Source organism: Lolium perenne, chromosome 5, assembly GCF_019359855.2.
Source record: "Lolium perenne isolate Kyuss_39 chromosome 5, Kyuss_2.0, whole genome shotgun sequence".
NCBI lineage: Eukaryota > Viridiplantae > Streptophyta > Magnoliopsida > Poales > Poaceae > Lolium > Lolium perenne.
Window position 1 is genome coordinate 135,159,861 of NC_067248.2, and position 16,061 is coordinate 135,175,921.

The following is a 16,061-nucleotide window of genomic DNA, read 5'->3' on the forward strand; positions in this document are numbered from 1 at the left end:
ACCCGGGAAGGATCAGAGAAGGGGGACAGGGCCACCAAACCACACCCCGGCGCGGCCAGGGGGGGCCGCACCGCCCTATGGTGTGGGCCCCCCTTCGACCCTCCTGCGCCGCCTCTTCGCCTATATAAAGCCTCCGTCGCGAAAACCCTGATGCGTTCGACGAAACCCACAGAAACCTTCCAGAGCCGCCGCCATCGCGAGGCCAAGATCTGGGGGACAGGAGTCTCTGTTCCGGCATGCTGCCGGAGCGGGGAAGTGCCCCCGGAAGGCTTCTCCATCGACATCGCTGCCATCTCCACCGCCATCTTCATCACCGCTGCTGCTCCCATGAGGAGGGAGTAGTTCTCCATCGAGGCTCGGGGCTGTACCGGTAGCTATGTGGTTCATCTCTCTTCCATGTACCTCAATACAATAATCTCATGAGCTGCTTTACATGATTGAGATTCATATGAGTTTTGTATCACAATTTATCTATGTGCTACTCTAGCAATGTTATTAAAGTAGTTTTATTTCTCCTGCACGTGTGTAAAGGTGACAGTGTGTGCACCGTGTTAGTACTTGGTTTATGCTATGATCATGATCTCTTGTAGATTGCGAAGTTAACTATTGCTATGATTATATTGATGTGATCTATTCCTCCTACATATGCATGAAGGTGACAGTGTGCATGCTATGCTAGTACTTGGTTTAGTCTTTTGATCTATCTTACACTATAAGGTTACTTAAATATGAACAAATTGTGGAGCTTGTTAACTCCGGCATTGAGGGTTCGTGTAATCCTACGCAATGCGTTCATCATCCAACAAAAGTGTAGAGTATGCATTTATCTATTCTGTTATGTGATCAATGTTGAGAGTGTCCACTAGTGAAAGTCTAATCCCTAGGCCTTGTTCCTAAATACTGCTGCGTTAGTACTGCTTGTTTACTGTTTCACTGTGTTACTACTGCTGCAATACTACCACCATCAACTACACGCCAGCAAGCTATTTTCTGGCACCGTTGCTACTACTACTATATATTCATACCACCTGTATTTCACTATCTCTTCGCCGAACTAGTGCACCTATTAGGTGTGTTGGGGACACAAGAGACTTCTTGCTTTGTGGTTGCAGGGTTGCATGAGAGGGATATCTTTGACCTCTTCCTCCCTGAGTTCGATAAACCTTGGGTGATCCACTTAAGGGAAAACTTGCTGCTGTTCTACAAACCTCTGCTCTTGGAGGCCCAACACTGTCTACAGGAAAAGGAGGGGGAAGTAGACATCAAGCTAATTTTCTGGCGCCGTTGCCGGGGAGGAAAGGTAAAAGGTACTCACACTCCGTATCTCGGCTACTAAGCTATTTTCCGGCGTTGTAAGTACTCGAAGCTATTTCCTTTAGATCCTGCAATTGCAACTTTTTGTTTCTTGTTTACACTAGTAAGGCATAATGGACAACATCTGTGAGCTTTTTATTCTATTTCCTGAGTCAAGACATGAATGGTTTAATGCGAAAATTAAAAAACCCATGGAATCTTATTTGCATGCTAGTAGCAATGATATTAGTATGAACGCTTTGAACACCATTGTTGCTAATGATATGGAAAATTCTAAGCTTGGGGAAGCTGGTTTTGATGAGCATGATCTTTTTAGTCCCGCAAGCATTGAGGAGAAAATTTTCTTTGATGATACTTTGCCTCCTATTTATGATGATTATAATGATATTGGTCTTTTAGTGCCGCCTACTATGGAGAGTAATTTTTATGATGATAATACTATGCCTCCTACACTTGATGAGAATAATAATGATAGCTACTTTGTTGAATTTGCTCCTACTACAATTAATAAGAATAACTATGCTTATGTTGGGAGTAGTAATAATTTTATGCATGAGACTCATGATAAGAATGCTTTATGTGATAGTTATATTGTTGAGTTTGCTCATGACACTACTGAAAGTTATTATGAGAGAGGAAAATATGGTTGTAGAAATTTTCATGTTACTAAAACACCTCTCTATGTGCTGAAATTTTTGAAGCTATACTTGTTTTATCTTCCTATGCTTGTTACTTTGCTATTCATGAACTTGTTTATTTACAAGATTCCTTTGCATAGGAAGCATGTTAGACTTAAATGTGTTTTGAATTTGCCTCTTGATGCTCTCTTTTGCTTCAAATACTATTTCTCGCGAGTGCATCATTAAAACTGCTGAGCCCATCTTAATGGCTATAAAGAAAAGAACTTCTTGGGAGATAACCCATGTGTTATTTTGCTACAGTACTTTGTTTTATATTTGTGTCTTGGAAGTTGTTTACTACTGTAGCAACCTCTCCTTATCTTAGTTTTGTGTTTTGTTGTGCCAAGTTAAGCCGTTGATAGAAAAGTAAGTACTAGATTTGGATTACTGCGCAGTTCCAGATTTCTTTGCTGTCACGAATTTGGGTCCACCTCCCTGTAGGTAGCTCAGAAAATTAAGCCAATTTACGTGCATGATCCTCAGATATGTACGCAACTTTCATTTAATTTGAGCATTTTCATTTGAGCAAGTCTGGTGCCATTTTAAAATTCGTCAATACGAACTGTTCTGTTTTGACAGATTCTGCCTTTTATTTCACATTGCCTCTTTTGCTATGTTGGATGAATTTCTTTGATCCACTAATGTCCAGTAGCATTATGCAATGTCCAGAAGTGTTAAGAATGATTGTGTCACCTCTGAATATGTCAATTTATATTGTGCACTAACCCTCTAATGAGTTGTTTCGAGTTTGGTGTGGAGGAAGTTTTCAAGGATCAAGAGAGGAGTATGATGCAACATGATCAAGGAGAGTGAAAGCTCTAAGCTTGGGGATGCCCCGGTGGTTCACCCCTGCATATATCAAGAAGACTCAAGCGTCTAAGCTTGGGGATGCCCAAGGCATCCCCTTCTTCATCGACAACATTATCAGGTTCCTCCCCTAAAACTATATTTTTATTCCATCACATCTTATGTGCTTTGCTTGGAGCGTCGGTTTGTTTTTGTTTTTTTTGTTTTGTTTGAATAAAATGGATCCTAGCATTCACTTTATGGGAGAGAGACACGCTCCGCTGTAGCATATGGACAAGTATGTCCTTAGGCTCTACTCATAGTATTCATGGCGAAGTTTCTTCTTCGTTAAATTGTTATATGGTTGGAATTGGAAAATGATACATGTAGTAATTGCTATAAATGTCTTGGGTAATGTGATACTTGGCAATTGTTGTGCTCATGTTTAAGCTCTTGCATCATATACTTTGCACCTATTAATGAAGAAATACATAGAGCATGCTAAAATTTGGTTTGCATAATTGGTCTCTCTAAGGTCTAGATAATTTCTAGTATTGAGTTTGAACAACAAGGAAGACGGTGTAGAGTCTTATAATGTTTACAATATGTCTTTTATGTGAGTTTTGCTGCACCGGTTCATCCTTGTGTTTGTTTCAAATAAACCTTGCTAGCCTAAACCTTGTATCGAGAGGGAATACTTCTCATGCATCCAAAATACTTGAGCCAACCACTATGCCATTTGTGTCCACCATACCTACCTACTACATGGTATTTTCCGCCATTCCAAAGTAAATTGCTTGAGTGCTACCTTTAAAATTCCATCATTCACCTTTGCAATATATAGCTCATGGGACAAATAGCTTAAAAAACTATTGTGGTATTGAATATGTAATTATGCACTTTATCTCTTATTAAGTTGCTTGTTGTGCGATAACCATGTTCACTGGGGACGCCATCAACTATTCATTGTTGAATTTCATGTGAGTTGCTATGCATGTCCGTCTTGTCTGAAGTAAGAGAGATCTACCACCTTATGGTTAAGCATGCATATGTTAGAGAAGAACATTGGGACGCTAACTAAAGCCATGATCCATGGTGGAAGTTTCAGTTTTGGACATATATCCTCAATCTCAAATGAGAAAATTATTAATTGTTGTTACATGCTTATGCATAAAAGAGGAGTCCATTATCTGTTGTCTATGTTGTCCCGGTATGGATGTCTAAGTTGAAGAATAATCAATAGCGAGAAATCCAATGCGAGCTTTCTCCTTAGACCTTTGTACAGGCGGCATAGAGGTACCCCTTTGTGACACTTGGTAAAAACAGTGCATTGTGATGATCCGGTAGTCCAAGCTAATTAGGACAAGGTGCAGGCACTATTAGTACACTATGCATGAGGCTTGCAACTTATAAGATATAATTTACATGATACATATGCTTTATTACTACCGTTGACAAAATTGTTTCATGTTTTCAAAACCAAAGCTCTAGCACAAATATAGCAATCGATGCTTTTCCTCTATGGAGGACAATTCTTTTACTTTCAATGTTGAGTCAGTTCACCTATTTCTCTCCACCTCAAGAAGCAAACACTTGTGTGAACTGTGCATTGATTCCTACATACTTGCATATTGCACTTATTATATTACTCTATGTTGACAATATCCATGAGATATACATGTTACAAGTTGAAAGCAACCGCTGAAACTTCATCTTCCTTTATGTTGCTTCAATACCTTTACTTTGAATTATTGCTTTATGAGTTAACTCTTATGCAAGACTTATTGATGCTTGTCTTGAAGTGCTATTCATGAAAAGTCTTTGCTATATGATTCACTTGTTTACCCATGTCATATACATTGTTTTGATCGCTGCATTCACTACATATGCTTTACAAATAGTATGATCAAGATTATGATGGCATGTCACTCCAGAAATTATCTGTGTTATCGTTTTACCTGCTCGGGACGAGCAGAACTAAGCTTGGGGATGCTGATACGTCTCCGACGTATCGATAATTTCTTATGTTCCATGCCACATTATTGATGTTATCTACATGTTTTATGCACGCTTTATGTCATATTCATGCATTTTCTGGAACTAACCTATTAACAAGATGCCGAAGTGCCAGTTCCTGTTTTCTGCTGTTTTTGGTTTCAGAAATCCTAGTAACGAAATATTCTCGGAATCGGACGAAATCAACGCCCAAGTTCCTATTTTCACCGGAAGCATCCAGAACACCCGGGAAGGATCAGAGAAGGGGGACAGGGCCACCAAACCACACCCCGGCGCGGCCAGGGGGGGGCCGCGCCGCCCTATGGTGTGGGCCCCCCTTCGACCCTCCTGCGCCGCCTCTTCAACTATATAAAGCCTCCGTCGCGAAAACCCTGATGCGTTCGACGAAACCCACAGAAACCTTCCAGAGCCGCCGCCATCGCGAGGCCAAGATCTGGGGGACAGGAGTCTCTGTTCCGGCACGCTGCCGGAGCGGGGAAGTGCCCCCGGAAGGCTTCTCCATCGACACCGCTGCCATCTCCACCGCCATCTTCATCACCGCTGCTGCTCCCATGAGGAGGGAGTAGTTCTCCATCGAGGCTCGGGGCTGTACCGGTAGCTATGTGGTTCATCTCTCTTCCATGTACCTCAATACAATAATCTCATGAGCTGCTTTACATGATTGAGATTCATATGAGTTTTGTATCACAATTTATCTATGTGCTACTCTAGCAATGTTATTAAAGTAGTTTTATTTCTCCTGCACGTGTGTAAAGGTGACAGTGTGTGCACCGTGTTAGTACTTGGTTTATGCTATGATCATGATCTCTTGTAGATTGCGAAGTTAACTATTGCTATGATTATATTGATGTGATCTATTCCTCCTACATATGCATGAAGGTGACAGTGTGCATGCTATGCTAGTACTTGGTTTAGTCTTTTGATCTATCTTACACTATAAGGTTACTTAAATATGAACAAATTGTGGAGCTTGTTAACTCCGGCATTGAGGGTTCGTGTAATCCTACGCAATGCGTTCATCATCCAACAAAAGTGTAGAGTATGCATTTATCTATTCTGTTATGTGATCAATGTTGAGAGTGTCCACTAGTGAAAGTCTAATCCCTAGGCCTTGTTCCTAAATACTGCTGCGTTACTACTGCTTGTTTACTGTTTCACTGTGTTACTACTGCTGCAATACTACCACCATCAACTACACGCCAGCAAGCTATTTTCTGGCACCGTTGCTACTGCTACTATATATTCATACCACCTGTATTTCACTATCTCTTCGCCGAACTAGTGCACCTATTAGGTGTGTTGGGGACACAAGAGACTTCTTGCTTTGTGGTTGCAGGGTTGCATGAGAGGGATATCTTTGACCTCTTCCTCCCTGAGTTCGATAAACCTTGGGTGATCCACTTAAGGGAAAACTTGCTGCTGTTCTACAAACCTCTGCTCTTGGAGGCCCAACACTGTCTACAGGAAAAGGAGGGGGAAGTAGACATCAGCGGCAACCCTCATCATTGCTTGAAAATTTCGACAATCCTTCTGTAGATGTCCTGACTGCCTTACTCCATTGTTGTCGACGAAGAAGTGCATCTGGCATGGCCTGTTCATCATATCCTCAGGGGTCACAAAGGGCCTCCTAGGTCCATTGTTTGGTCTGTTATTTCGTGGATCATCTCTGTTGTCACTTCGCTGCTCACTGCTTCGTTGGTAATTGTCTCTGTTGCTTCCTCCAGCACCCGATCGAAACCCAGCCGAAATTTGACCAGGTGGATCATAACTCGAGAATCGAGAGAATCGTCGCCTACCCTGATAGTTTCGGCTGCGATCTTCCTCTGGTGACCTGTGTCGCTTATTGTGCACAGCGTCTTCACCATCTGCCCACTTGTTTGCTATCTCCATCAACGCTGATACTGTTTTTGGGTTGGTTCTTCCCAGATCCTCCACGAAATCTCCTCGCCGGACTCCTGCAACGAACGCGTCTATGGCTCTCTCGTCAGATATGTTTTCTGCCGAGTTTTTGATAATATTCCATCTTTGGATATACTTCCTCATCGATTCATCATGTTTCTGTCGGCATGATCTCAACTCCTCAAGTGTCGCTGGCTTTTTGCAAGTGGACCGAAAGTTCTTGATGAATATATCCTCGAAATCAGTCCAGTTGTCGATGGAACCTACTGAAAGCTTCTTTATCCAAGATCTTGCGGCTCCGCTCAAGTGTACCTGAATGCTCTGCATTGCTGTCGCCCTTGTACCACCGATTAGTTTCACTGTCTCGAGGTAATCTACCAACCAATCTTCAGGATCTTGCAATCCGTCGAATTTCTTGAAATTGTCGGGTAGCTTAAACCCTGAGGGTACCCGAGTTTTTCGGACCCTTCTAGTGAAGCATGGTAGTCCACACATATCCTCTTCGGCTAAGTCTGGAGAGTGTCGATGTTCCCTTCTATGTTGTCGTGCCCTGTCTACCCTTGCCTGGGTTTCTGCATCTCTTGCTTCGCCTGTTCTCTCGGGAGCTGCTGCTGCAACCGCAGGTCGTGGACTATTTTGCCTTGCTGATCCTTCGGGAGGTGTCGATGCGAACGCTGTTCCCATGGCTCCAACACCTGCCATGGCCATGTTGTACAATGCTTCCCTTGGATCTCCAGGAGGTGGCCTGGATGCGAGGATATAGGCTTGTGTCGCCATGTACCCAGCTTCCGGTGTTTTGGGAATAATATTTCCTCTTGTGTCTATCGACATAAAGGACATGTCGAGGTTTTGAACTAGATTCTCTCTTTCTGCTTCAGGTATGTTTTGCAACCTTGACCTTGCCCTGTTCCGAGCTTCTCTGTGACTATCTCCCGAAGTTCCTGAATGCCGACTGAGGTCTGCCCTTCGCCTGCTTGACGCAGAGGCTGCCTCCCTTCTTTTGTTCAGAACCTCTGTTTGTTTTTCTAATTCCCTTCCAGCTCGAGCAAGTCTATATTGGTATGACTGCAATTCTTCGACCGTGGCGGTTGTCGCCATTGGTTCTGAACCATCCATAGCTCTTGCGGCTCTGTCCCACGCTGTTTGCGGCAACTGAACTCTCAGACGTGGCGTAGGCCCGACGTATTTGTTACCTAGCCCTCGCCTTAAATCAGAGGGATCGACGTATGGATTTCCCGCATCGTCGAAGGCCTCCGATGTTTGCTCCTGTTCACGACTTGTTTCTCCGATGACGTAGACTTGGTGATAGTTAGAATTCTGCGCCTTGCTGGATTTGGTGACACCATCATAGAGATTGGTGAAGACCTTTCCAATGGTGATAGATTTGTCGATGAAGTCGAAGCTGTCGACACTTTCGGAATCGCTGCTTATATAAGAGTCCGCAGACGACTCGAAAGACATGTCACTGAAGATCTTGGCGAGTGTTTCGCTTGCATTGATGCCGACAAAGCGTGGCGAAGATGTTTCTTCGTCGCCTGACTCGATCGATGACGCCGAGCTCGAAGATTCAGTATGCTCCACAGGAAACCTCGGGAAGGTCGGAACTTCGAGACGATAACTTCCTTCCTTCCCGACGCGAAAGTGGAACCTCCCGAACGTCATCTCCATGGGCTCCTCCAGATATGTATATGCATCCAAACGGGAGGGCGGGTGAGGCACAAAATCAACGAGACCAGTTTCGATCTGTTTACCTCTATCCATGATGTTGCTTGCTGCCGATGAAGTCGACGATTCTGAACGTGCCATCGAGATCAGCTCCTTGTCTCCTCTAAATCCCACAGACGGCGCCAATTGACAAGGTATTAACTTGTCAATGCCTACGAATAGTAGACTAGGGTTTCGTGTAATGTAGAGGGCAAGTAGATCTCGAAGGTTATCAGCCGAAAAGTACTCGATGAAATAAAACTAGGGTTTGCTCAACAATGATTCGATGATCTTTCTCGTCCCTCGACTCCCCCTTATATATGAGGCGGAGCCGAGGGATTCGTATTGTACAAGTTACAGAGTTCGGGGAGGTTTCTAACTCGTCCCGCAAGATTACATACAACACTTCTTATTACAATTCTAGCTTTCCTTGACAACATCTTTGGGCTTCTGAGTCTTCTTATTCTTCAGGTATTGGGCCTTCAGTAAACCCCGGGTACTATCTTTGGCAGGCCCATTGGGGATGCCTATGTCAGCAGGGCACAGGTATAGCTTCGTACTCGCGGATATACCCATACCCTGCCCGTTTATTGTCAAGTTCTTACGTGACATGTCTACTTTTGTTAACTTATGAGAATATGATTTTTATATGATGTTAATTGTTATGTACTCAACTACCTACTATTGATTTGAGACAATTAATTTTTTTAATCGAATTTTTTATCGATAAATGTAAAATTGTGATTGACTTGTGTACAATTTAACCTACCCACCGGGTACCCAACAGGTACGGGTACCCGCCGGGTATGGGTATGGGTAAAGTTTCATACCCATGGGTATGGGTATGGGCAGAAGTTTGTACCCATTGGCTATATGGGTATGGGTATGGTATTGCTCTACCCTGCCCATACCCTGCCCATTGCCATCCTTACCTTCCACGCCTTAAGCGGGCCGGCCCATTTAGTTTGCGGGCCGGGCCAGCTGACTTAGTTTGACCGGTCAACTATATAGCTGGGCTGGTCCATTAGGTACGTGGGTCGGGCCTAACTTCTAAGGTTGACTGGTCAAAATTTAAATGGGCCGGCCCACTAAGCATGTGGGCCGGGCCGAATGTACTTGTTTGACCGGTCAACATGCAAAAGGGCCGGCCCACTAAGCATGTGGGGCCCGCTTTCTTGTTACCGGGCCGGCCCATTTACCATGTGGGGTCCACCATAAAGCAAGTGCGACGGCCCAATTAGTAAGTGGGGTCCACCATGAAGGAAGTGGGATGGCCCAATAAGTTAGTGGGCTGGCCCATTAAGAACGTGGGGCCCACTTTCCTGTTATGGGTCCGGCCCATTTAGTCAGTGGGGTCCACCATAGAGCAAGTGGGATGGCCCAATAAGTTAGTGGGCCAGCCCTTTAAGAATGTGGGTCCCACATTCCTGTTATGGGGCCGGCCCATTTAGTAAGTGGGGTCCACCATAGAGCAAGTGGGCTGGCCCAATAAGTTAGTGGGCCGGCCCATTTAGTAAATGGGGTCCACCCTAGAGCAAGTGGGCTGGCCCAGTCAGTTAGCGGGCCGGCCCAATAAGCCTGTGGGTCCCACTTTCCAGTTATGGGCCCGACCCAGTTAGTATGTGGGGTCCACCTTAAAGCAATTGGGTCGGCCCAAAACAAAAGGTGGGGCCCACTATTCTGTTACCAGGCCGACCCAGTTAGTGAGTGGGGTCCACCTGAAACCAAGTGGGCTGGCCCAATAAGGATGTGGGCCCCACTTTTCTGTTTGCGGGCCGGCCCGGTTAGTAGGTGGGGTCCACTTCAAACGCAATTGGGCTGGCCTAGTAAGGCTGCGGGACGGCCCGTTTAATTGGTGGTTCGACGTGCGTTAATACTGTTTTTACTTGTTGGGCCGGGCCATGCGATTTAGCTTAATTGGGCCATTGAAGGGATGATTTGTGATTTAGATTGCTAGGCACAATTGCAGTCAGATAGCCTCTCTTACCACAAGGACCATAGAAAGAATACCTAAAAGAAACATAGAAACTAACTAAATATTACATCAGCTACAAGGCTTTGAAAAAATATTACATCAGCTGCAAGGCTTTGAAAAAATATTACAGAACCCAGAGAAATTGAATGGCAATTAAACCTTGCAATACAATGAAGCGATTCAGCAATCTTTTAAGTTGTACGTGCACCACCTATATCTGAAACAAAGACAATACAAGTTAAGACAGCAACAATGTAAAGGCAATGACACTACAATGTTGTTTGCCAAAGAATTTGGAACTCATCATTTCTTCATTATAACAAGATCATTATAATGCGCACAGATAGTCTACCGGTATGGGGCTAATATAGCCTACTGCTTGTGACGGTAAAGCACACGTCCGTTGGGAACCCCAAGAGGAAGGTATGATGAGTACAACAGCGAGTTTTCCCTCAGTAAGAAACCAAGGTTATCGAACCAGTAGGAGATGAAGACCACGTGAAGGTTGTTGGTGAAGGAGTGTAGTGCGGCGCAACACCAGGGATTCCGGTGCCAACGTGGAACCTGCACAACACAATCAAAATACTTTGCCCCAACTTAACAGTGAGGTTGTCAATCTCACCGTCTTGCTGAAAACAAAGGATTAAACGTATGGTGTGGAGAATGATGTTTGCTTGCAGAAAACAAAAGAGAACAATGATTGCAGTAGGTTGTATTTCAGATGTAAAAGAATGGACCGGGGTCCACAGTTCACTAGTGGTGTCTCTCCAATAAGATAAATAACATGCTGGGTGAACAAATTACAGTTGGGAAATTGACAAATAGAGAGGGCATAATAATGCACATACATATCATGATGACTACTATGAGATTTACTTAGGGCATTACGACAAAGAACATAGACCGCCATCCAGCATGCATCTATGCCTAAAAAGTCCACCTTCGGGTTAGCATCCGCACCCCTTCCAGTATTAAGTTGCAAACAACAGACAATTGCATTAAGTACTGTGCGTAATGTAAACAATACAAATATCCTTAGACAAAGCATTGATGTTTTATCCCTAGTGGCAACAGCACATCCACAACCTTAGAACTTTCTGTCACTGTCCCAGATTCAATGGAGGCATGAACCCACTATCTAGCATAAATACCCCCTCTTGGAGTTACAAGTATCAACTTGGCCAGAGCCTCTACTAGCAACGGGGAGCATGCAAGATCATAAACAACACATATATGATAGATCAATAATCAACTTGACATAGTATTCCATATTCAACAGATCCCAACAAACACAACATGTAGCATTACAATAAGATGATCTTGATCATGATAGGCAGCTCACAAGATCTAAACATGATGGCATAATAGGAGAAGACAACCATCTAGCTAATGTTACGGACCCATAGTCCAAAGATGAACTACTCATGCATTAGTCCGGAGGCGGGCATGGTAATGTAGAGCCCTCCGGTGATGATTCCCCTCTCCGACAGGGTGCCGGAGGTGATCTTCAGAACCCCCGAGATGGGGTTGACGGCGGCGGTGTCTCTGGAACTTTTCTCGTATTTTGGCTCTCGGTTCTAGGGTTTTCCGATACGAAGGAATAAATAGGCGAAGAGGCAGCATCGGGGGAGCTAGAGGGTGGGCTCCCCACACCTGGGCGCGCCGCCCTATGGGGTGGCCCCCCTGCTAGCCTTCTCCGACTCTTCTTCGATGTTCTGGAACACTCCGTGGAAAATAGGGCCGTGGGCTTTTGTTTCGTCCAATTCCGAGAATTTTTCCTGTGTAGAATTTCTGAAACCAAAAAACAGCAGAAAACAGGAACTGGCGCTTCGGCATCTTGTTAATAGGTTAGTCCTGGAAAATGCATAAAAACATTATAAAGTATGAGTAAAACATGTAGGTATTGTCATAAAACTAGCATGGAACATAAGAAATTATAGATACGTTGGAGACGTATCAAGCATCCCCAAGCTTAGTTCCTACTCGTCCTCGAGTAGGTAAACGATAAAAAGAATAATTTCTGAAGTGACATGCTACCAACATAATCTTGATAAATACTATTGTAAAGCATATGAGATGAATGAAGTGACTCAAAGCAATGGTCTATAGTTTACTAACAAAAAGATAATGACTAAACAACTGAATCATATAGAAAAAACTTTTCATGAATAGTACTTTCAAGACAAGCGTCAAAAAGTCTTGCATAAGAGTTAACTCATAAAGCAATAGATTCTTAATAGAAGGTTTTGAAGCAACACAAAGGAAGATTTAAGTTTCAGCAATTGCTTTCAACTTTCAACATGTACATCTCATGGATAATTGTCAACACAAAGTAATATGATGAGTGCAATAAGCAAGCATGTAAGAATCAATGCACACAGTTGACACAAGTGTTTGCTTCTAAGATAGAAAGAAGTAGGTAAACTGACTCAACATAGAGTAAAAGAAACGCCCTTCGCAGAGGGAAGCAGGGATTAAATCATGTGCTAGAGCTTTTCAAGTTTTGAAATCATATAGAGAGCATAAAAGTAAAGTTTTGAGAGGTGTTTGTTGTTGTCAACGAATTGTAGTGGGCACTCTAACCCCCTCGTTAAACAGACTTTCAAAGAGCGGCTCCCATGAAGGACGTTATCTCTACCAGCAAGGTAGATCATCCCTCTTCTCTTTTGTTTACATATGTACTCTAGTTTTATTTATGGATGACACTCCTCCCAACCTTTTTCTTTCACAAGCCATGGCTAACCGAATCCTCGGGTGCCTTCCAACATTTCACATACCATTGAGGAGTGTCTATTGCAAAATTAAGTTGCTTATTGATAAATCAGGGCAAAACATGTGAAGATAATTATTAATAAAAGTTAATTAATTGGGGCTGGGAACCCCGTTGCCAGCTCTTTTTGCAAAATTATTGGATAAGCGGATGTGCCACTAGTCCATTGGTGAAAGTCTGCCCAACAAGATTGAAAGATAAAATACCACATACTTCCTCATGAGCTATGGAACATGGACACAAATAAGGAGTAATAAAGTTTTGAATTGTTTAAAGGTAGCACATGAAGTATTTACTTGCAATGGCAGAAAAATACCACATAGTAGGTAGTTATGGTGGAATCAAATGGCATAAGTTTTGGCTCAAGGTTTTGGATGCATGAGAAGCATTCCCTCTCAGTACAAGGCTTTGGCTAGCAAGGTTGTTTGAAGCAACACAAGTATAAACCGGTACAGCAAAACTTACATAAGAACATATTACAAGCATTATAAGACTATACACTGTCTTCCTTGTTTCTCAAACACTTTTACCAGAAAATATCTAGACCTTAGAGAGACCAATCATGCAAACCAAATTTCAACAAGCTCTACGGTAGTTCTCCACTAATAGGATTAAACTACATGATGCAAGAGCTTAAACATGATCTACTTGAGAGCTCAAAACAATTGCCAAGTATCAAATTATTCAAGACAATATACCAATTACCACATGAAGCATTTTCTGTTTCCAACCAAATAGCAATAAGTGCAGCGGCTTTCAGCTTTTGCCATGAACATTAAAAGTAAAACGAAGAACACCAATGTTCATATGAAAAAGCGGAGCATGTCTCTCTCCCACACAAGGATGTTAGGATCCGATTTTATTCAGAGAATGAAAATAACAAAACGAAAATAAAAGCACAAAGACGCTCCAAGTAAAGCACATAAGATGTGACGGAATTAAAATATAGTTTCACTAGAGGTGACCTGATAAGTTATTGATGAAGAAGGGGATGCCTTGGGCATCCCCAAGCTTAGACGCTTGAGTCTTCTTGAAATATGCAGGGATGAACCACGGGGGCATCCCCAAGCTTAGACTTTTCACTCTTCTTGATCATATTATATCATCCTCCTCTCTTGATCCTTGAAAACTTCCTTCACACCAAACTCAAAGCAATCTCATTAGAGGGTTAGTGCATAATCAAAAATTCACATGTTCAGCAAGGACACAATCATTCCCAACACTTCTGGACATTACCCAAGGCTACTGAAATTTAATGGAGCAAAGAAACCCACTCAAACACAGTAAAAGAGGCAATGCGAAATAAAAGGCAGAATCTGTCAAAACAGAACAGTACGTAAAGACGATTTTTTTTCGAGGCACTTAACATGCTTAGATGAAAAATCTCCAGTTGAATGAAAGTTGCATACATATCTGAGGATTACTCATGAATTTTTTCAAGATTTTTAGATTTTCCTACAGAGAGAACAACTCAAATTCGTGACAGCTAAAAATCTGTTTCTGTGCAGAAATCCAAATCTAGTATCAACTTTCTATCAAATACTTTACTTGGCACAACAATACAATAAAGTAAAGATACAAAGGTATTGCTACAGTAGTAACAAGCACCTTGACTCAAATATAAAACAAAAATTGCAGAAATAAAATAATGGGTTGTCTCCCATAAGCGCTTTTCTTTAACGCCTTTCAGCTAGGCGCAGAAAATGAAAATCAAGTATCATCAAGAGAAGAAGCATTAACATTATTACCACGGGCTTTACGCCTACCCCTCTTACTCTTATTCTTACTCTTTGGTCTAGGGAATACATGACCGCATCCGGGTGTAGAGGTAAAATTTAGAGTGCCTTCCCCCACATCTATGGTTGCTCCCAAGAGTTTCAGCAGGGATCTTCCAAGTGTGATTTGTCCTGTCCCTACACATTCAATAACGAGATAATCGGTGGATACCGTTCTTCCAAGAAAGGTTGTGAACACACCTTCAGCTATCCCCTTAGGAATTATAACAGAGTTATCAGTAAGAGTTATTCCTTCTCCACCTTCAGTAAGTCCCTAAAGTGTCAAAAATTCATAAATACTTTTCGGAATAAGGCAAAACTCATACATAATATCACAACAGACATAAAAAGTTTCACCACAAATAGCAACCTTAATAGTAGGGACCCACATTGAAGGTTCAAAGTTTACTGGAACATAATCATAATATTCACGAATCAGATTATACCCTTCTTTTAAACAAGATATATTTGTCTCGAGAGTGTTTAATCTATCATGAATACTAGCAAGAGATGAATCAAACTTATTAGCTGAGATAGATGATGCAACCAATTTTTTATGGCATTAAAAGCTTGATCCCCATCGCAATGAAGGAAATCTCCTCCCACTACAGCATCCAAGGCATATCTATAGCGAAGAATAAGTCCAAAATAAAAGTTACTAAGAAGCAGGCTTAGAGTCATTTTAGGTTCAGGTTTACCATAAGAATAAAAAATTCTAGACCAAGCTTCTTTAAAACTCTCCTCATCCCCTTGTTTAAAAGTAAAGATCAATTCCTCAGGTGACAGAGTAACAATACAGGACTAGACATGATAACAAAATAAGTTAAATGCAAGTAACTAATTTTTTTGTGTTTTTGATATAAAAAAGCAAACAAGATAGAAAATAAAATAAAGCAAGACAATAAACAAAGTAAAGAGATTGGGTGTGAGAGACTCCCCTTGCAGCGTGTCTTGATCTCCCCGGCAACGGCGCCAGAAAAGTAGTTGTTGCCGTGGGAGTTGGCAATCTCTGGGGTGTATCTTTTCTTCAGATCCCCGGCAACGGTGCCAGAAAAGTAACTGCTTGTGACGGTAAAGCACACGTCCGTTGGGAACCCCAAGAGGAAGGTATGATGAGTACAACATCGAGTTTTCCCTTAGTA